This window comes from Choloepus didactylus, chromosome 3 (genome assembly GCF_015220235.1).
Source record: "Choloepus didactylus isolate mChoDid1 chromosome 3, mChoDid1.pri, whole genome shotgun sequence".
Classification (NCBI taxonomy): Eukaryota; Metazoa; Chordata; class Mammalia; order Pilosa; family Megalonychidae; genus Choloepus; species Choloepus didactylus.
The window spans coordinates 56,772,165-56,791,000 of NC_051309.1; the positions used below are offsets into that span (position 1 = coordinate 56,772,165).

The 18,836-nt window shown below is 39.7% G+C and overlaps 1 long non-coding RNA gene and 1 other non-coding gene across 4 annotated transcripts in view; both read right to left on the reverse strand.

Moving 5' to 3' along the window:
* Nucleotides 1-18,836, reverse strand: part of LOC119529427 — a 62,299-nt gene that overhangs the window by 21,670 nt on the left and 21,793 nt on the right. For 2 of the 3 annotated variants that reach the window (XR_005215866.1, XR_005215865.1), the window contains exons 3-5: nucleotides 15,531-17,030; nucleotides 12,396-12,544; nucleotides 278-344 (exon numbers count right to left, since the gene is read on the reverse strand). This is a non-coding gene — a long non-coding RNA (uncharacterized LOC119529427). Of the gene's footprint in view, nucleotides 1-277; nucleotides 426-12,395; nucleotides 12,545-15,530; nucleotides 17,031-18,836 lie in introns of all 3 variants that reach the window. The other variant, XR_005215864.1, reaches the window with a different exon arrangement.
* Nucleotides 5,677-5,783, reverse strand: LOC119530668. Its single transcript, XR_005216064.1, has one exon. It is a non-coding gene; the product is annotated as a U6 spliceosomal RNA (small nuclear RNA).

Below are 18,836 nucleotides of genomic sequence, written 5' to 3' on the forward strand. Positions count from 1 at the left end.
CGAGTGCCTAGGGTGACTGGATTAATTCTGACATCTGTGCTCACATTGTCACCTTTGGGGAAGAAAAGCTTACAGCTTAATTTCACAAGACCCAGCATGGAATCTTTGTTGTCTAGCAAGGAGATAGGGTCTGAGAAAATTGGATTAGAGTTCCTTGTATAAGGACTTGAGTAATCAAGAGGAATGCACAGTTAATAAGCAACTGTATTAGACAAGTCTATTCCCCTTGCAAAATGTCACTTCCAGAAACAAGCACAACTTGGATAACCATACATACCATCACTGATCTGCAACGTGCAATACGTGAAGTGAACCCAGACTGCAACAGCTTTTGTTCCCGGTAACTGGAAAGAATAAACCCTTCTTAAACACAGTTGTTTTGAAGTCTTATTTATCTCTTTTTAGAACAAAGGAACAGCCAGCATCTGAAAGGTAAATTACAAGAAGAAGGACTGCTCTATCTTCACGTGTCACTGATGTTCTTACCTCCATCTTACCACCCGATTTCGGTCAATGACCACCTTCCCTTTTCCACCCCAAAGCCATAGATGAGCTGGTCTCAGCAGTGATGCACTTCCTCAGTGTTCCTATAATCCCTACAAATTCACTTCTCACACTGTATTATAATTGTGTCTTCCTATGAGAATTTGAGCTTTTTATCCTGTTCACTTTTGTATCCCAGTGTCTAGCAGTGTCAGACACAAGACAAGTTCTCAATAAATGTTTCTTGAATGAATTCACAAATGGATGGATGGATGGATGGTTGGATGGATGGATGGATGAATGGATGGACAGATGGATAAATGGATGAATGAATGCTTGGATGAGGGGATGGATGGGTGGCTCTCAGATTATCTAATGTCCTGCTGTAGGAAGATCTGCCTTGGTGATCTTTCAGAACATTCTAGCTGCTTCTGTGTCCTTCAGATGAATACTTAACATTGTCAGTCTTCAACTTTTTTATTTATAAAATGAAATATCATTTGTCTATTCCATTAGGTTGTTAAAAGGCTCAAAATAAGTACTTGATACTGGGTGCTTATCTCTGAACCAGGGACTATTCCCTCTCACTTCCTCTGTATTTGATAATTCTTCTACTAATAGAAGTTGACCAAAGTTGCACTGGGGCAGCAGCCTTACTGTAATGGGGTAAGATGATGATTTGATCTCAACAGTTCAGATGTTTGTGGCTGATGGTTCAGAGGATTTTTGTCTGCCATAAAAAGAGGACTACATCAGTTCCTCGATTCACCTTACAATAGAAAGCTTGTGACCCATTTACGAATAGTGCCAAGATTTCCACTTCCCATAATATTGAAGACTAAATATCACAGGGAACCTCCTCGGTTCACAACACTTAAAAATGCTGGGTAAAAGACCTTAAAAACTTTACCACAGCCATCAAGAAAACAACAGAAATCAACAGAGACTAAAACTACATGAAAGCACAAATCCTCACAGGTAACAGTTCTGAAGTAGGACATCCCTGCAGTGGTTACATGAATCTACACATGATAAAATGGCATAAAACTATACACAAATGTGCCAATGTCAATTTCCTGGTTTTTTTTTTATTATACTATAGTTATATAAGATGTAACCATTGGGGGAAACTGGGTGAAGGTTACACGGGACCTCTCTGTACTATTTTTGCAACTTCAGTGACTCTACAATTGTTTCAAAATAAAAAATTACAATAAAATCTTAAGCACCTATTTCTCCAAGTTTTGGACATACAAGGATGAATAAAACAGAGCTACTGCCTTCAAGGATCCTGCCATATTTTTAACCTTATAATCCTTTGGACAGGGTGGTTAAGATTGCCAACATATTAATGGTAAAAATAGCAATAAAAACAGGCTATGACTATATGAGTGGTGTTAGGATTACAAAGCCCAAAGGTTCCAAGACCAAGTATTGGATCTTTGGAATAACAATTCAAAACACTAAGTTGAATGCGTTCAACATGTTGAAAAACACTTAGTCTCAGTTCAATGTTAAATTTATACAGTCAAGGTGGAAAGGAAAGTATCCTCAATATCAGACCAAGACATTGTCCCAGAAGAGCCCTGTTCCGGTTTGCTAAAGCTGCCAGAATGCAATATACCAGAAATGGATTGGCTTTTACAAGGGAGGTTATTAGTTCACAAATTTACAGTTCTAAGGCCATGAAAATGTCCCATTTAAAGCATCAACAGGACAATACCTTCTCTAAAGAAAGGCTGATGGCATCTGGGGTTCCTCTGTCACATGGGACTCCAGCAAGGGGATTAAGACCCACTTTGAATGGGCGGATCACATCTCCATAGAAACAAGCTAATCAAAAGGTTCCACCCAACAATAAGTCCGCCCCCACAAGATTGGATTAAAAGAAGTCTTTTCTGGGATACATAAAGATCCAAACCAGCACAAATCCTCTCGGTTTTCTGCATGGAAAATCATGTAAGATAGATAGATCTCATAACATACAGCATACAGGCGCCAAGTGGCAAGGCTTTCCTGTAAATAATCACCACTTGCCCACCCAGACCACATGCCAACTTAGGCTTTAATAGGGTTCAACCCTGGACACAGACCCTGGGCAGCAAGGCAGCTGCCCATGTTCTGGGAAGGCCTCTGGAAGCCGGCACATTGTGCAGACCCTTCCTCACAGAGTAATTTATCACTTCCTGAATGTCCCTTCCCCTCCTATTTTAGTGAGACTGATGTTTAGGCAAGATCACTTGTTTTCCTTGTCACTGAACCATTAGAGATTTTTGTTCTAAGTTCTTCCATATTTTTAACAAATTAAAAATAATTTATTATGTAATAGTCTGTGCTATCATGGAATATATGCAATACTTGTGAACCCACCAGCCAACCAAAGAATCCAGATATTAACAATACAATAGAACTAGCTGTGTCCTCCTCCCCAATACCCATCCTCCCACCTTCCTCTCAGATGTAACCACTATCTGGACTTTCGTTTTTCATACCCTTGCTTGGAAAAAATAATTTACTACAGTGTATATGTCCCCAAACAGTATTTGCTTAGCTTTGCTTATGTCTTTGATAATATAAATATAAATAGTTCTTTTATTAACAGTCTTATATATGTCTCCTGGTAAACATGTGCAAGAGTTCTCTATGGTACACATCTAGGAGCATTATTGTTAGGTTATAGGAAATGCAATTGTACCTGTGTCATATAATGCCAAGTAGTTTTCCAAAGAAATTGTAGTAATTTACAATCCCAAACAGTAGTGTATAAGATTCTTTTTCCACATCCTCACCTACACTTAGCATTATCAGACCTTTTTTTTGTCCATTTAGAGGGTATAAAATGATATCTCAATGTGATCTTAATTTGCACTTATCTGATTACTAATGAAGTTGAGGATCTTTTAGTATGCTGAATAGACATTTACATTTCCTCTGTGATTTACCTTATCCTGTTTCTTTAACATCTTTCCACTGTTGATAAGCATTTTTTATGGACTGGGTCCCAGTCCTTTGTCAATTAGATGTGGTACGAAGATTTTCTCTTTTTACTCTCTTTATGGTATTTTTGGTAAACATAACTTCTTAACTTTAATGATATGAAGTGTATTGATCGTGTCCTCTACGGTTTGTGCTTTTTGGGTCTTTCAATTACATAGAGAAGGACAAATTCGTTGTGAAAGGGAAAACTGTCTTTTTAAAGCAAATACAAGAGAATGCCTTATGATCTTTGCAAGACCAAAAAAGGGCTAATCATAAGCCAGTGATGTTTTAGCAAACACTTTTAAGGAGTATCAGGATAAATCAGGCAGGTAAATTGAGCCCTAGCCACTTTTGCTTTCTCCGGAGAAATAGATTCCTCTCTGCTACTGTTGAAGGGATGGTCTCGGAACAAAGGGCTGTCCGCTAAGTCCCAGCAAGTGCTCATGTCCTAAAAAATCCTTATCCCTCTTGCCCCCAAGGCCACCACCTTCCCAAAGGAGCAGTCAAAGGACCTGCCGCAGTTTCTTCACCTTTATTTCTTCTTTGTTTCTAGCACTGATGGGGGTCTGTTTCCGCTCATCTTAACTAGGGCAAAATGCTTCAGGATGTCTATTCTTCTGGTTGCATATGGAATTTCCTGGACTTCAGTTGATTGCTTGGGATGGGGGATGATTAGATGCAGCTATTTCTAGGCATCCTTGCCTTTTCTTTCCTGAAAAACGATTGTGTTAGCAACATTTCTAGGTGGAGCTACTTTATTCACATTTCATTTTCTTGGCTTTTCTTTTTCATCTTACAAGTTTCACACAGCTTTCTTCAACAGAAAATATACTAGCATCTAGTCTACTTTCAAAAATCCCTTTCTCTGTAGTATTATTCAAGATCCCTTGTAATATTGTACATTAACCATTTTATTACTTTGAAGCCTATTTTTTTCCTGTGCAATATCAGGAGTCTTCTCCCATTTCCAGCATCACAATTTCCCTCCCCTACCTTTCTCCATGTATCTACTTAGGGATCATTATTCCCTTCTCCACTGACATATTCTCAGCAGGGAGACTGGTCTGGTGTGGAGCTCCACCATGATGAATGGGTTTCTCTTCACCCTTCGATAACAGGCTGGCTTCCACTAAGGGCAGCTAATTTCCTTGTACCTACTTGGAGTAAGCAGATTAGGTTACCAGTGTGGCTGCTTATCTCGTTCTAGAATCAATGATCCAATTCACATGATCACCTCCTATAAATCTGGGGAAACGATTAAACAGGAGCCCTAGTAATTGATGACTTTCTAAGACAATTAAGACCTCCTGAGTTGCTTATGTGTTTACTGTTTGATGAAGGCCATTAATTCCTGGTCTAATGTCTGAATCTTACCGCCAGTTTCTCAATGTTCTAGCCACCAGCTGTTACTCATTTCTTTGTCATGTGCTTCTTTTTGAAGCCTTCTCAGGCAGAGGCCCTGTTTGTGACACAGCTGATCCTGAGCTTCCATCCGTCTGTTAATTCTGATGGTATTTTTGATCCTCGGAGGAAATCATAGTCAGGGTCCACCTCCTTCTGCCTTTGCCTTCCCAGGTCCAGCTGGTCGTGTTGGGGAGAAAGGCAGAAGGGGACACGTGGGTAGAGGAAACCTACACAGAATGTCCTGACTCTCTTCCTAAGACCTGTAACGTAACGGGCCTACCAACAGAGAATGGCTGTTCTCCAACGTTAGGGTCTACTTGAGACCAGGATTCCTGTTTTTTTCTAATCAGTCAAGCATAATGTATTCATGACTTTGTATATGCCAGGTACTACGTTACAGATGCAAACAGTGCACCTTAAAATCTGAAATGGGCAAAACATCAGTTGCTGTCATACACTGGACACTTTCTGGGAATAAGGTTAGTTAGTCCTGCTAAAAGTTTTACCTACTGCTTCTCATTTAATCTTTTTTTTTCTCTCTTTATTAGAGAAGTTATGGGTTTACAGGTCAACTATGCATAAAATACAGGATTCACATATACCACCCTATTATTATCACCTTGTGTTGGTGTGGCCCATTTGTTACAATTGATGAAAGCACATTTTAATAATTGCACTATTAACTATAGCCTATGGGTTTAACTTAGGTTTCACTGTTTGTGTGGTGTAGTTCCACAGAATTCTTTAAACATTTTTTTTTGTTACCGTATATACAATCTAACGTTTCCCCTTTAACTCACATTCAGATATTAAAGTATGGAACATTTCACAAAGTTGGGTGTCATCCTTGAGCAGGAGCCATGCTAATCCTCTCTGTATTGCTCCAATTTCAGTATATGTGCTGCCGAAGCAAGCACTGATTTAATCTTAGAACCATTGTGCATACTAGGTGTTATCATGTGCATGAAAAACTTCAGGCTGAGAGAGGTTGTGTACATTTTCTAGGTCATCCAGATAATAGGTGAAGAATGATAGATCTACTTAAGTGAAGAGTGCTTTTAACCACTACACTGACCTGCCACTCTCTAAAAAATAAATGATAAGCCAGAATGACATGGTACTAACTAAAAAGAGTTCACAGAAAGGAGATTTACAGTAGGCCAGAGTAGTCAAGGAATATAGAGTGGATGGAAGAGGCTTCTTAGAGATCATCTAATTCCATGATTCTCAAAGTTTTATTACTTGCAGTCCCAACAGGAAATGCATTTCACATCATGACCCAGTACATAATACATATGTAACTGAAACAAAATTCTACTTTGCAATATTTGCCCTTATGCTATTCAATGTACTCCATTTTTCTATTATACCTCATTTACATACACATAAACATATACATAAATATACATATTTTAAATTCTTGCACAGTGTATTAAATTGACTTTACAACCTACGAATGGGGACAACCCACAATTTGGAAAACATTGATCTGCAAACTCCTACAGATGGAGAATGTAAGGTCCAGAGATGATGAGCTCCTCACACAGTGTCTTGAAAACAGTAATCCACAGGCATCTTTGCTTTATCTCCTTAAAGTGACCCACACACGCTCATGAAGCACCTCAGTGGACCTGGGGTGGAATCCAGGCTTCCCGATTCCCAGTCCAGGGATTTTCATTTAAAGAAAGTCAAGGAAGACTCTCCCATGGCAGAGTTTCTTTACAGGAATGGGTAGAAGTGGAAAGAAGCACTGAAGCGGTGGGACACCCACCTCCCTCCACTACTCCCCTCCATCTCTTAACCCCTCACAAGGTGCCTTGCCAAAAGTCATAGGGCCACAGAACAGGGATAACTCCAAAGCCCATGTTTTTCCTGTGGTTGTCTATCCTGGTTATTCAGTAAAATTAGCTGGGGAGCTCTTAAAAAATCCTAATGCCCAGGCTACACTCAGTTGAATCTAATCAGATTATTTAGGGTGGAGTGCTTTTAAAAAGCTCTCCAGGTGATTTTCATACAGAGTTCCCACCTCAAAGCAGTATAGAACTTATCGCTTGAAACTCTTCTTGCTAAGCTTTCAGGCCCCACCAGAAATCACCCCCCTCCCAGCCCCACGGAGTCCTGCCTTAAATCCCCAGTCAAAAGTAACTACCCCTTCAATGTATTCTTCTAGCACACGTAGATCCTCTCATCCTATGTTTGTCTCCTCTACCAGAATTTACATTTATTGAGTATAGGGCTTATGCCTTACTTATCTTTGATGCAAGGGTGCAGTAAATATTTACAGGATGCCTGTTATGGGTTGAATTGTGTCACCAAAAAAGATATTCTGAAGTCCTAACACCACTACCTGTGAATACAACCTTGTTGGACAATAGAGTCATTATGGATGGAATCAGTTAAGTTAGGGTGGACCCTTAATCCAATATGACTGGCATCCTTATAAGAAGGGGAGAAGAGCCACAAACAGACAGAAAGAGAAGATGGCCATCTGAAGACAGAGGGAGAGATTGGAATTGTGCTATCACAAGCCAAGGAAGCCAAGGATTGCCAGCCAACACCAGAAGCTGGGAGAGAGGCATGAAACAGATCTTTCCCTGCAGACTTCAGAGGGGGCATGACCTTCCAACCTTGATTTCAGACTTCTAGCCTCCAGGACTGTGAGGTAATAAATTGCTGTGTTTTAAGTCACCAAATTAGTGGTAATTTGTTATGACAGTCTTAGGAAATTAAGACAGTGCCCTTAGCTCAGATGGCTTCTCTTCCCCAACCATCCAAGCTTCTGAAGTTTACCATGACTCAGCAATAATTCCTACTGGGGATGATTAAAATTCTCACCAGGATCACCAGGGACACTCACTCTAGGAGTCAGAGAACCCTGATGAGTGAAAGCAACAGTCACTGAAGGAAGAGAGAATACAGCATGCCTTCACCCATTTGTGAGCTTTCTCTCCCGATCTTTCCCTTCCAGTCGTCCCCCCTGGGTGTTCAGATTTCTGACTAGGCAGTGTGGCTGAGTGTGCAGAACCCTGGACGGGAAGTAAGAAGACCAACTTCCTGTCCCGGTCATGACATAAGTGTGTCATACAACGGGACCTCACTCTTCCGTTTTCATGAACTGGGAAGAATAACATTCCTAACCCAATTGTCACCCTTGGCACCTTCCCCACTTGGGGATTATATAAGAACATCTTATATATGAAAACAAGTTTTATTTGAGTCCTTGAGCTTTTCTGAGGACAGCTTTGTATAAATATAAGATACCTTTTGTTATTGTTTGTGTCCCAAGGGATTTGTGGAAAGAAGTTGGGAGCCAGCAGTGCTCATTTTTATAGGCAGAAAATAGCTGTTGGAAAAACAGCCTGATGTGTGGAGCATAATGTTCTTGTCGAGCAAACAGAATTATCTTTCCCAGGCAGCTACGAACACAAAACACCTGTTGTACACATTTCCTGCCCCTTCACATATATTGAAAGAAAGAGACCTTTACCCTGACCTGTCAAGCAATGATCTTCATGAACTTCTCTCCACAGACTCTCTGACAGTTATCTTGCTTGCTTTTGCAGATTTAAATGGTAAACATAGCTGATCCTCCCTAATAGGGCCTCTTCTCCAGATTGCACTCAGCCTTAACAGATCCTCACCTGCATTTCTTCTTCACTAAATGCAACTTCTGGCTCATTGCATTAACGTCACCCCTCAGCTAAGAGTCAAGGGGCTTGCCGCCACCAGCGCAACACTCGTTGGGTGCCGTTGTGGAGAGGGGGATGTTAAAAGCTTGATCCTGGCCCTTCGATTGTTTAAAATCTTTTTGGAGGGAAAACATGATAAATTCATGAAAAACATTTAGAGAACAAAACAAATCCATAATAAGATTCACTCGTAGGTGATTAAAGAAGGTAGAAATCAATGTGGGAAGGCTGCATGGAGGACAGGGCACAATCCACAAGGACGGTGGCTGATAATATCACTTAACCGTGAGTGAAAGAAACTTGAATTGGGTCTTGGAGGGTAAAAAGCATTTAAAATAGTGGATGAAGGGGCAAACAGCCATGGCTGGAAAAGCCAAATCGCCAGCTTTTTTAGCTATTGACTTTGGAGTGGTGTGGATATGCTACTCACCAAGTATGTGATTGTGAGCAAGTAATACAGCCTCTCCAAGCTTCACTTTCCCCTTCCACAAAAAGTGAACAATGATGATACCTCCATCATGGGTTTTTGGGAGAATTGAATGAGACAAGTATAGGCAAAGCTGCCAGCACAGTGCTGGGTTCAAAAACTGTTGACAGTGGTGGCAGCAGTGGTGGCAGATAACATTAACAAAGGCAGGAATTAGCTTGTCCTGTGTATCTAAGACTATGATCTATATTATCTATTGTCCCCATAATAATCAAAATAATCTAAATGCATGGTACTTAGTGTTATTTATGTGAGTTCAAGCAAACAGAGCCTGCCTACTACAATATTGTGAAGGAGGGAAAATGCATATTTATTACCTTCCTAAAGCTCTAATTTCTTGTCTCTTCCCTCTCTTTCAGCACCGTTTCCTATCTCTGCTACTTCCCTTTCGCCACTGTACTACAGTGAGCTCACAGTCTCTCTTCTCTGCCCATCCCCCCCACCCTACCCTCCAAAACACAATTGAAAATCTCATCTCCCAGGCTGGGTGGGTGCCTGGCGAGTCAGAACAGATCAATTTGCAATGGTGGCTTCTCAGTCAATGGTGACAGAGAATGGGATTTGGGACAGAGATTCTCTTAGATGCTTCATGATTCTCTGAAGTCCGTATGTAGATGTTAGTGACTCACCTCTAAGACAGGGAATGTTCAGTATGAGAACTTCAAATTCCTTTCCAAATCAATTTTTCAAAAGTGAGAACTGAAGGAATTCTTCATTTTCCTTCTGCATGTATTGAGCCACAGACACCATAGCTACACCATGATGTCACAGATCATCAGGTATGTCACATACTGCTGTGCAGTTTGTCTACTGCACACAAATGCCCAATGTAGATGTCCACTTATCAAACCATGTACTGCTGAAGCTGTGATCCCCCAGAGGAAGTACCTTTTCCTAATTCACACAGAGGTACTATGTAGCCTACTAGCAACCCTATGTATGACAGTTAAATTCCTATTGAAATGGACTACTTCATTACCAGGTTTGTAAGGCTCTCTTGGAAGCAAATTACCTACAGGATAAAACCCAAACATCTTAGTCTGGTCAACAAAGTTCTTCACATATGTTCCTACCTTCTTCTTTGGCCTCATCTGCTATCATGATGAGCATCTTCTCAGTCCCCAAACATACCACAGCCTTTCAGGACATTGTCCCTCAATCTAGAAACCTCCTCTAACCTTTTCCACCTGGAAACTCCTATTCACCCTGTCAGAGCCAGCTCTGGTATCGTTTCTGAAGTAAAACTCAGCGTATTTTCTCCAGCCTTTGAACTTTACGGTGTTTTGCTCTGGGTTGCTTATCTATTCAAAAAAAGTGTAGCACATAGTGGATGCTTACAAAATGTTTCTTGAATGAATGAATGAGTTCTAACTTTAATTGCAGCATTTATCAATGAAAGAATTCTGACTTCAATAATAACATATTATTGTTACCATATTAACAAGTATGGTAATTGTCCTATTTACTTGTTGATTTCCTCATCAGACCGTGAAGTTATCAAGAGGATGAGATGGGGGGAGACTGTCTTTTATTTCTGTGCTAAATCTCAGACTTAGTACAGTACTTCACAAGGTAGACTTTAAATGCAAGTTTGACAAATGAGTTTATAATATATATTTTGCAAAAGTATTGGTATTCTCATTCTGCATTCTTTCTCTCATAATAGGCTGGCTGGTCTTTGCTATTAATGTTGGATTGGAGGAAGGGAGAGAGGTGAGAGGCAAGAACAGGGGTCTTTTTTTCCCCTTACCTCTCCAAAATATAATTGAGAATATGAAAAGTAGAAATAGGGGAGCCTCCCATCTTAGATAGGAATCCCTAGAATCCTAGTCAAAAAAACAGAATCTTGTGCAAGTGCATGCAGGTGAAACCTTTAAGAGAGGAAGAGATACAGAATTGAGCAAGGGGAGAAGAAAGCTATAGTCCACCCACTGCCTGATCCCAGAGGTTCTGGGAAACTCTGGAACAAGGATGGTGTTCTGGTTTGCTAATGCTGCCATCATGCAAAATACCAGAAATGAATTGGCTTTTATAAAGGCTTTTACTAGGTTACAAATTCACAGTTCTACAGCCATAAAAGTGTCCAAACTAAGGCATCAACAAGAGGATACCTTCACTGAAGAACGGTTGATGGCGTCCAGAATACCTCTGGCAGCTGGAAAGGCATGTGGCTGGCCTCTGCTAGTCCTGGGTTGTGTTTCAGATCCTCCCTCAGCTGCTCTGAGCTCCTTCTGTCTGAGCTCTTTTATAGGACTCCAGTGATTTAATTAAGACCCACCCTGAATGGGCGGGGCCATGCCTCCTTGGAAATATCTAATCAAAATGTTTCACCTACAGTTGGGTGAGTCACATCTCCATGGAAACAACCTAATCCAAATATCCCAAAAGAGTGGATTAAAACATGGCTTTTGGAGGGACATAATATATCCAAACTGGCACAGATGGCCCCACAGAATTGTTCCACCTTGAGGCAAGAGGGCCAGGGTTTTATATCCTTGTATTAGTAGTTGACTGCAAGCTACACCCAGGGGTAAGGGGACGATCTCCCAAGCATCTCTGGGTGCGCAGCTGCTGTAGGCCAAGGGGAGTCTTCAGTGGAGAGAACAGCTGCAAGCCCCTGGTCACTAACACTCTGAGCAGCTGAGTGAAAAGAGACCTGCTCTAGAAAAGGGATCCGGGCAGTGCACCAACAATGCCTACCACATCCCTAAAAATAAAGTAAATGTTAGAAAAGCATTAACTCCTAGAAGGACGACCTAAGCTTTTACTTAAGACCTCTCTATTCCTGCTTGTTCAACGTTCCTAATCAATGCGGTTATCTGGACTGGTTCCCTACTCTTCAGCTTATTGGAAACATCTAGATAGAAAAGGGTGCATATTCCTAAAGATAAGTGCATTAGTAGAAGCAAAAAAGGAAACAGAACTCCAAAAAAGCATAGCAGTCTGGAACCATTTGGTGTAGAGCCCCAGAGGGTTGCAAATTAGAGAAAAGTCTAAAAATTAAGATACACAATGATGCCCTAAGTCAATGAGAAAAGGTTAAATAAGCCATGTTCGATATCCTATGTTTAAGAACACATGGTGATGTGCAACAGAGTTTTAAAGGATTTCATTAGAAATTTGGATGCTTGAGGTGTATGAACAATTGCATAGACATTTTCTTTTGCAGAATATCTAGCTTCCTGCCAGCCCTGGATAAGTGAGGTGTACTGAACTACACCTTTGAGAACATCTGACTTCCGGGAGCCTGTTGAAACTTCTTGGACAGTAGCATAAATTCAGACTTGTTTAAAAATGCTGGCAGTTCTGATTCCACCTAGCATATGTGATAAATAATCAAAGCTGATAGATACCTTCTTTAGCACTGCATATTAACACATTCTGGTGTTGAAAGAGCTCTAGGCTGGCATCAGATGAATGGGTTTCCAGTGGCTCCTCTGTCATTACTAGCTGTGTGACCTCAGGCAGGTCATTTATCTTCTCTGAGTCTCAGTGTCTTCATCTGTAAAGGGGAAATAATATCTGTTATATTAGTAGTAGTATATTTATATATTATATAAATATTATTATATTTCATATACTTCTTATAATTATTATTTTATATTAATAGACAAATAATCATCGTATCTCATCAGCATACTTATTTCATCAGCTTTTTGTGAGGAACGTATGAGATAATGTTTGTGAAGTTGCTTTATAAGGGGCTATGATAGTTAGGTTCATCTCTCACCTTAGCCTGGTGATGGTGTCCAGTTGTTTGGTCAAGCAAGCACTGGCCTAATTGTTACTGTGAGGACATTTGATGGACTTAAATCATCAAGTTGATTGCACCCATGGCTGATTACATCTACAATCAACTGAGGGATTGCCATCAGCCATGAGAGACGTCTCATCCAATCAGTCTTAGGCTTTAAAAGGAGAAGTGATGACTTCAGCAGTGAGAACAGAGAATTTTCATCTCAACTTCAGCCGGCCAGCTTCTCCTGGGGAATCCATTGAAAACCTTCATTGGAGTTCCCAGCTTGCAGCCTGCCCTATGGAATTTGAATTCATGCCTCTCCACAGTTGCATGAGATAATTTTATAAAATCTCATAATATTTACAGATATGTCCTGTCCTTTTTCCCTAGAGAAACCTGACTAATACAGGGACAAAAGATAATCGAAAGTGGAGTACTTGCAAAAGTAACCACTCTTTTCATCCCTTTCTTCTTTCTGATGAACCTTTTGACAGTTTTTCAAAGCTGAGATACATATAGTGGCCATCATTTAACATTTCCCATGAATTTATTCTGTCCCAGTTCACTACCATATGACCTCCTATGCTGCCCTCCCAGGGCCTGCTTGTACCCCCATTTCTTGCTCCTATTTCAGAGTGACTGCCTTTGGAGAATGTTGGAGAATGGGGTTTCTCAGGAAGACATTGCACAATCAGAAAATGCTGATCTGCCAAGGCAGTAATCATTTTTTCCTGGAGCATTTTCAGGAATGTGTCACATGAGGTGGGGGAGAGGGGAAAGGCAACAGAAAGTACTAGTCACCAGCAACCAGGTAATAAAATGTCTGAGCATTCCCTTTCAAACCCTAACTGAAGACAAAAACCTCCATTAAGTAAAAGGTTCTGGGGTCCACAGCAATGAGATTACTAAGCAACTTCAAAAAGCTGGGGAAACAATGCTCAAAATGCAGGCCATAGAGCCAGAGGCAGTGAATTCTAGAACTTGATGATGTCTATTCTCAACAAGCGTTGAATATGCCAATAGCTATTATCCCTAAACATGAGCTTCAAGCTCACTGGTGTGCTGGAGCCAGCTTGCACCCCCGCTCAAGAGGATTGACTGTTGGCCGTTCTTCCCAACTCCACGTTCAGTGACGCCATATTGGTAGAATTGGACACAGTGGGAGCATTTACAACATGGAAATCAGAAAATGTCAGAAATAGGGCTCTATTTTTTTTTCTTTCAGAAAACTGGCTTACCAGCACACTACTGCTTAAACTTGTTTCCTTGTACTGAATGTCAACAAGATGTGTGGAGTCCTGAAATAGCTTTCAAAAGAGCAAGGCTGTTCCTGAATTTCCGTGTGAACCACTGAAAAAAAATTTATGTGTATATAAATATCAGAAATCCTTTGCTCTTGGATTCCAAATTCACCTTCCCCGTATAGCTTGTTTCCTTTAGGCTGAGTGTGGAGAGTAGCTGCTACTGAACTGAGAAAAACCTGAGTCACTGTTATCTATCTACTTGGCATTGTCAGCTTGATTGTTTTCTCCTTGAGTGTTTCCCAGGCTGTATCCAACAGGGTACAGAGGATGCCTCCAGAAAACAATCTTCCCTGCAGGGAGTATCCCTCCAGAGTTTCAAGTATCCTACAGAGAAGTGAGGGCAAGATGCTCGTCTCTGCTTGGAGGAATTTTGCAAAACAGATTAGATTTAGTTGAAAGCGATCAACTTTACTAGAACACAGTTTTCTTCTTCCTTTCCATACTAAACACAGGATTAAAAAAAAAAAAAAAGGAGGGGGGTGGATAAAAATACAGGCATGTACAACATTCACTTCCATAGACCTTTCTTCCAGTATCATATTTGTGGCTATGATTTTTTGCTGATGATTTTTCGCCACTCTCTCCCATAACTTCCCTAGAGGCTGAAAGGAAATGGGGTGGAGAAGAAAATTAGATTTATAGAGGACCAATTGCATCTCATGCATCTTATTTAAGTACCACAACAACCATGTAAGTAAGGTTCAATTATTTCCATGTTTCAGAGAAAGAAAGACAGGAACTACCTAAGGTTACCCAGTTAGTAGTGTTGGGAGCTGGAATTTGACTACAGGTCTCTCTAACTTCAAATTTTGTGTTCTTTTCACCCTTTCTGTTTATTTATTGACTCATGGAAAATGGAAGTCCATCTGTGAGCCCAGTTCTGGAGACAGGGAGGCAGGCTGAGTTCAGTCCCTTAGGCTGACCTTCCTCAAGGACACACAGTAGGTTGTCTAATGGGAGGAAGCTAAAAAGACTTCTGAGGAACAGAACTTGAAATTTCTCAGGGGAAGTTTTGAGTCAAACATCAAGTCTTTGTTGTCAATACTCATTAACGATGTAAAATAGAAAAAGAGCATGAATATTAGAAGAGAATCCTGGGCGAGATCTTTAAGAACTTTTTTTCAAGTGCCCCTGTTCTAGTCGTATAATACAGCTACTCCTAACTTTAGTCTCAAATTGCCACCTTTTCTTTTGCTTGCTATTTAATGAAACAATTGTTATTTAAAGAAAAAAGAAAAGAACTTCTTTTCCAGTAATCTCATCAAAGGAAATACAGGACAGCCTGCATACAGATTTCACAAATGGCAGTTGTGTATCATTTTCAGGGACTGTGTCATATCCCAGGTAAGGAATATTTTGCACTCCCTTTGGTTTCCTGGTATTCACCCTAAACAAAGAAGCTTGTCCTTTCAGGTTTTAGTAATAAAAATGATACTGATACTCACACTTTACTTTCATGGAGTCTGGCAAGAGCTTCCTTAAAGACTTCCTCATGGAACAAACTCAGTGCGGTTAGCATGACAGTTTTTTAGATGTTGGAAAAAGTGGCAAAGAGATATTGCATTAATTTTTGTACAATATCACTTTAAACACTAGAAAAGTCTTTTGTGTTCCTCCCCACATATTCTTTATCCCCAGGCAATAACCCCATTTAATATGCTTTTTCAATTTCTGATTATGTAAGTAGTATATATTCAAAGTTGAAATATTGGCAAATGCATATTTGATGCTGAAAAATTGAAAAATTTGCATATGATATGCAGACTTCTGGTTTCTGATCTAGAATGTAAGGAAGTTGGAAGTCATCTCTCCCATCCTAACAGGATAAAACTTGAACAAACTGAAAAACAACAACTCTTCTTGGATCTATCAGAGAATTGAGGTCACAGGGCAAGCCACTGCCCCCCAAAAAGGAGAATGACAGATGAAGAGAGCCACAGCTTACCTAAAGAAGAAGCCAAGAAACAGAAACTTCCTGCTGAAGCCAGTACAGATAGGAATGCTTGAACTGTAATTGACAAAATTCTGGAGACTCAGTGTGAACTAACTTGAGAGTTGAAGATTCAGAGAGTCCTGTTCCAGGGGAGCTCCCATACTTTCTTGAGTTTTATATCAAAGAGCCCCACCAAGTTCTTACTATAAAGTCTGGAGAAAATTCTCCTCATGCTTCTAGCAGAGGGAGAGGAAAGAGAATGATTTTGAAATATGCCCAGAATGGTCTGTTCTCCTTAACAAAGACTTCCCTCAAAAGAAACTGTTTTACTAAAGCCTAATAAAGCCTAACTGACTTGGCTTTTAGCAGAGCCTACGTGTTGGGAGGTTGTGGGGGTGGGGAGTGGGTAGCAGGGTGGTGGGGTGGTGAAGGGAAATACTGAATTCCAGCTCCCTCTAACCTCCTACATGGGGGAAGGGATATACCCAGTTCCAGTCCCATCTAGCTTACTGGCTTATGTCTAGAGGGGAGGAGAAGCTGAGACACACTTGTGGTGGTTTTAAAACATGGCTGCAGATTCCTTGACATTCCTCCCATTGAAAGTTGGAGTTCATGTCTCCTCTTCTTGAATCTGGGTAGCTTTCTGAATGCTTCAACCAATTTGACTTTTGAGGCTAGGTCATAGAAGGTCATACAACTTCTGCTTATTCACAAGAACATTTGCTCTTGGAAACCTGAGCTTCAGTGCAAGAAGTTCAACAATCTTGAGGCTGGCATACTGGACAGGACACATGTTAGGGCTTCAGTCAATAGTCCCAGCTGACCCTGTCCTTCAGTCATTGCAGTGCAGGCACAAGCTATGTGAGTGAAGAAGAGATATGGGAAGTGGATCCTCCAATCCCAGCTGTTCCAGCTCCCAGCTATTTGAGTCATTCCAGCTGAGGCCCAAGACATCATGGAGCAGAAAAGAGCCACCCTTCTGTGCCTTTTCAGAATTCCTGACCCACAAAATCTGTGAGCATAATATAGCGGTTGTTATTTTACACCATTAACATTTGAGGTGGTTTGTTTTGAAAAAATAAATAACCAGAACACTAACTATATCAACAATTGTATTAAATGAAAATGAAGTAAGCATTTCAAATAGAAGCAGATTGGATAAAAGGGCATAATTAGATGTTGTTTAGCAGAGAAACACTTTAAATAGAAAGATAAAGGCAGGGTAAAAGTAAAAGAATGGGAAAAATATGCAACGCTAATCATAAGAAAGTTGATGTGACTATATTAATATCAGACAAAGTAGACTTTGGGATAAGGAGTATTATTAAACATAAAGAAAGACATTTCATAATGATCGAATGGTCAATGTATCAAGAAGACAAAACAAATCTTAAATGTGTATATGGCTCCTAACAGGGCTTTGCAATTAAAAAGCAGAACTTGCTGGAATTAAAGGAAGAAAGAGAAAAATTGTAATTATAGTTGGAGTTTCTAACAATTGTTTCTTAGTAATTGTAGAATAAGTGAACAAAAGTCAGTAAAAATACAGAATGCTAATTGATATTTATAGAACACTAAAACCAACAATTTTGAATTCATGTTCCTTTCCATTGCCTATGGAGTATTTCCCAAGATAGACTGTATCTCGGCCATGAAACAACTCTCATTAAAATTCATAGGATTGGAATATTATAGAGTATATTATCTGACTACAATGGAATTTAATTATAAATCAAGAAAAAAATTTCTAAAAGCCCTAAATGTTTGGAAATTAAACAACATATTTCTAACTAACTCTGGATCAAAGAATAAATCACAAGGAAAGTTAGAAAATATTTTTGACTCAATTGTAATGAAAATATAACTTTATATCAAATTGTGTGGAGTGTAGCTAAAGTAGTGCTTAAAGAAAATTTTATAATCTAAAATGCTTATATAAGAAAATAAAAACATAAAATAAGTAATCTGATCTTTCATCTTAAAAAGCTAAATAAAGAAAAGCAAATTGAACCCAAAATAACTAGAAGAAAAGAAACATAAAGATAAGTATGAAAATCAATGAAATAGAAAATAGATAAATAATAGAGAAAATCAACAGAACCAAAAGTAGGTTCTTAAAGAAAAAGTAATGAATTTGAAAAACACTTAGCAAGACTGATCAACAATAAAAGAAAGAAAACACAAGTCAGCAAAATCTGACTTGAAAGATGGGACATTATTTAAATCCTACAGGTATAAAAGGGAAAATAAAGAAGCATTATGAACAAATTCATGCTAATAAATTTGAAAATTTAGGTGAAATGCATGAATTCTTTGAAAAACAAAAAAATACCAAAAGTTACACAAGAAGAAATAGAATGTAGGAATGACCCTATATCTCTAAAGACACTGAATTTATAATTAAAACCTTTTGCACACCAGGGCAAGCCAGGCCATAGGGTAAAGGTTGAAACTGATTGTTTTTTAAAACTTCAACTTCCATATGAGACCAAGGGAAGAGATATGTATTTGGTACAGGATCTAAATTTTCTAAACGGTACAACTCTACAGTCGATTTGTTCAAACACCACAATTGCATGGAACTTTGAATAGGAAGTGAGATACGGTAGGTTAGTATAGGCTGGAGTGAAATAGTGACACATCCCAGAGTAATTTGGGCAGATAATAAAAAATATATTTACAGCCTCCCCCTCCCCAGCCCCAAAGATCTGGGGGAAGGTGTGGACGTGTTGGATATCCTCACCTGGACTGGTGTTGATGTTGTCACAAACATTGGGACTGGCGGTTTGATGTGCTGAGCCCTCGAGCATGGGATTTG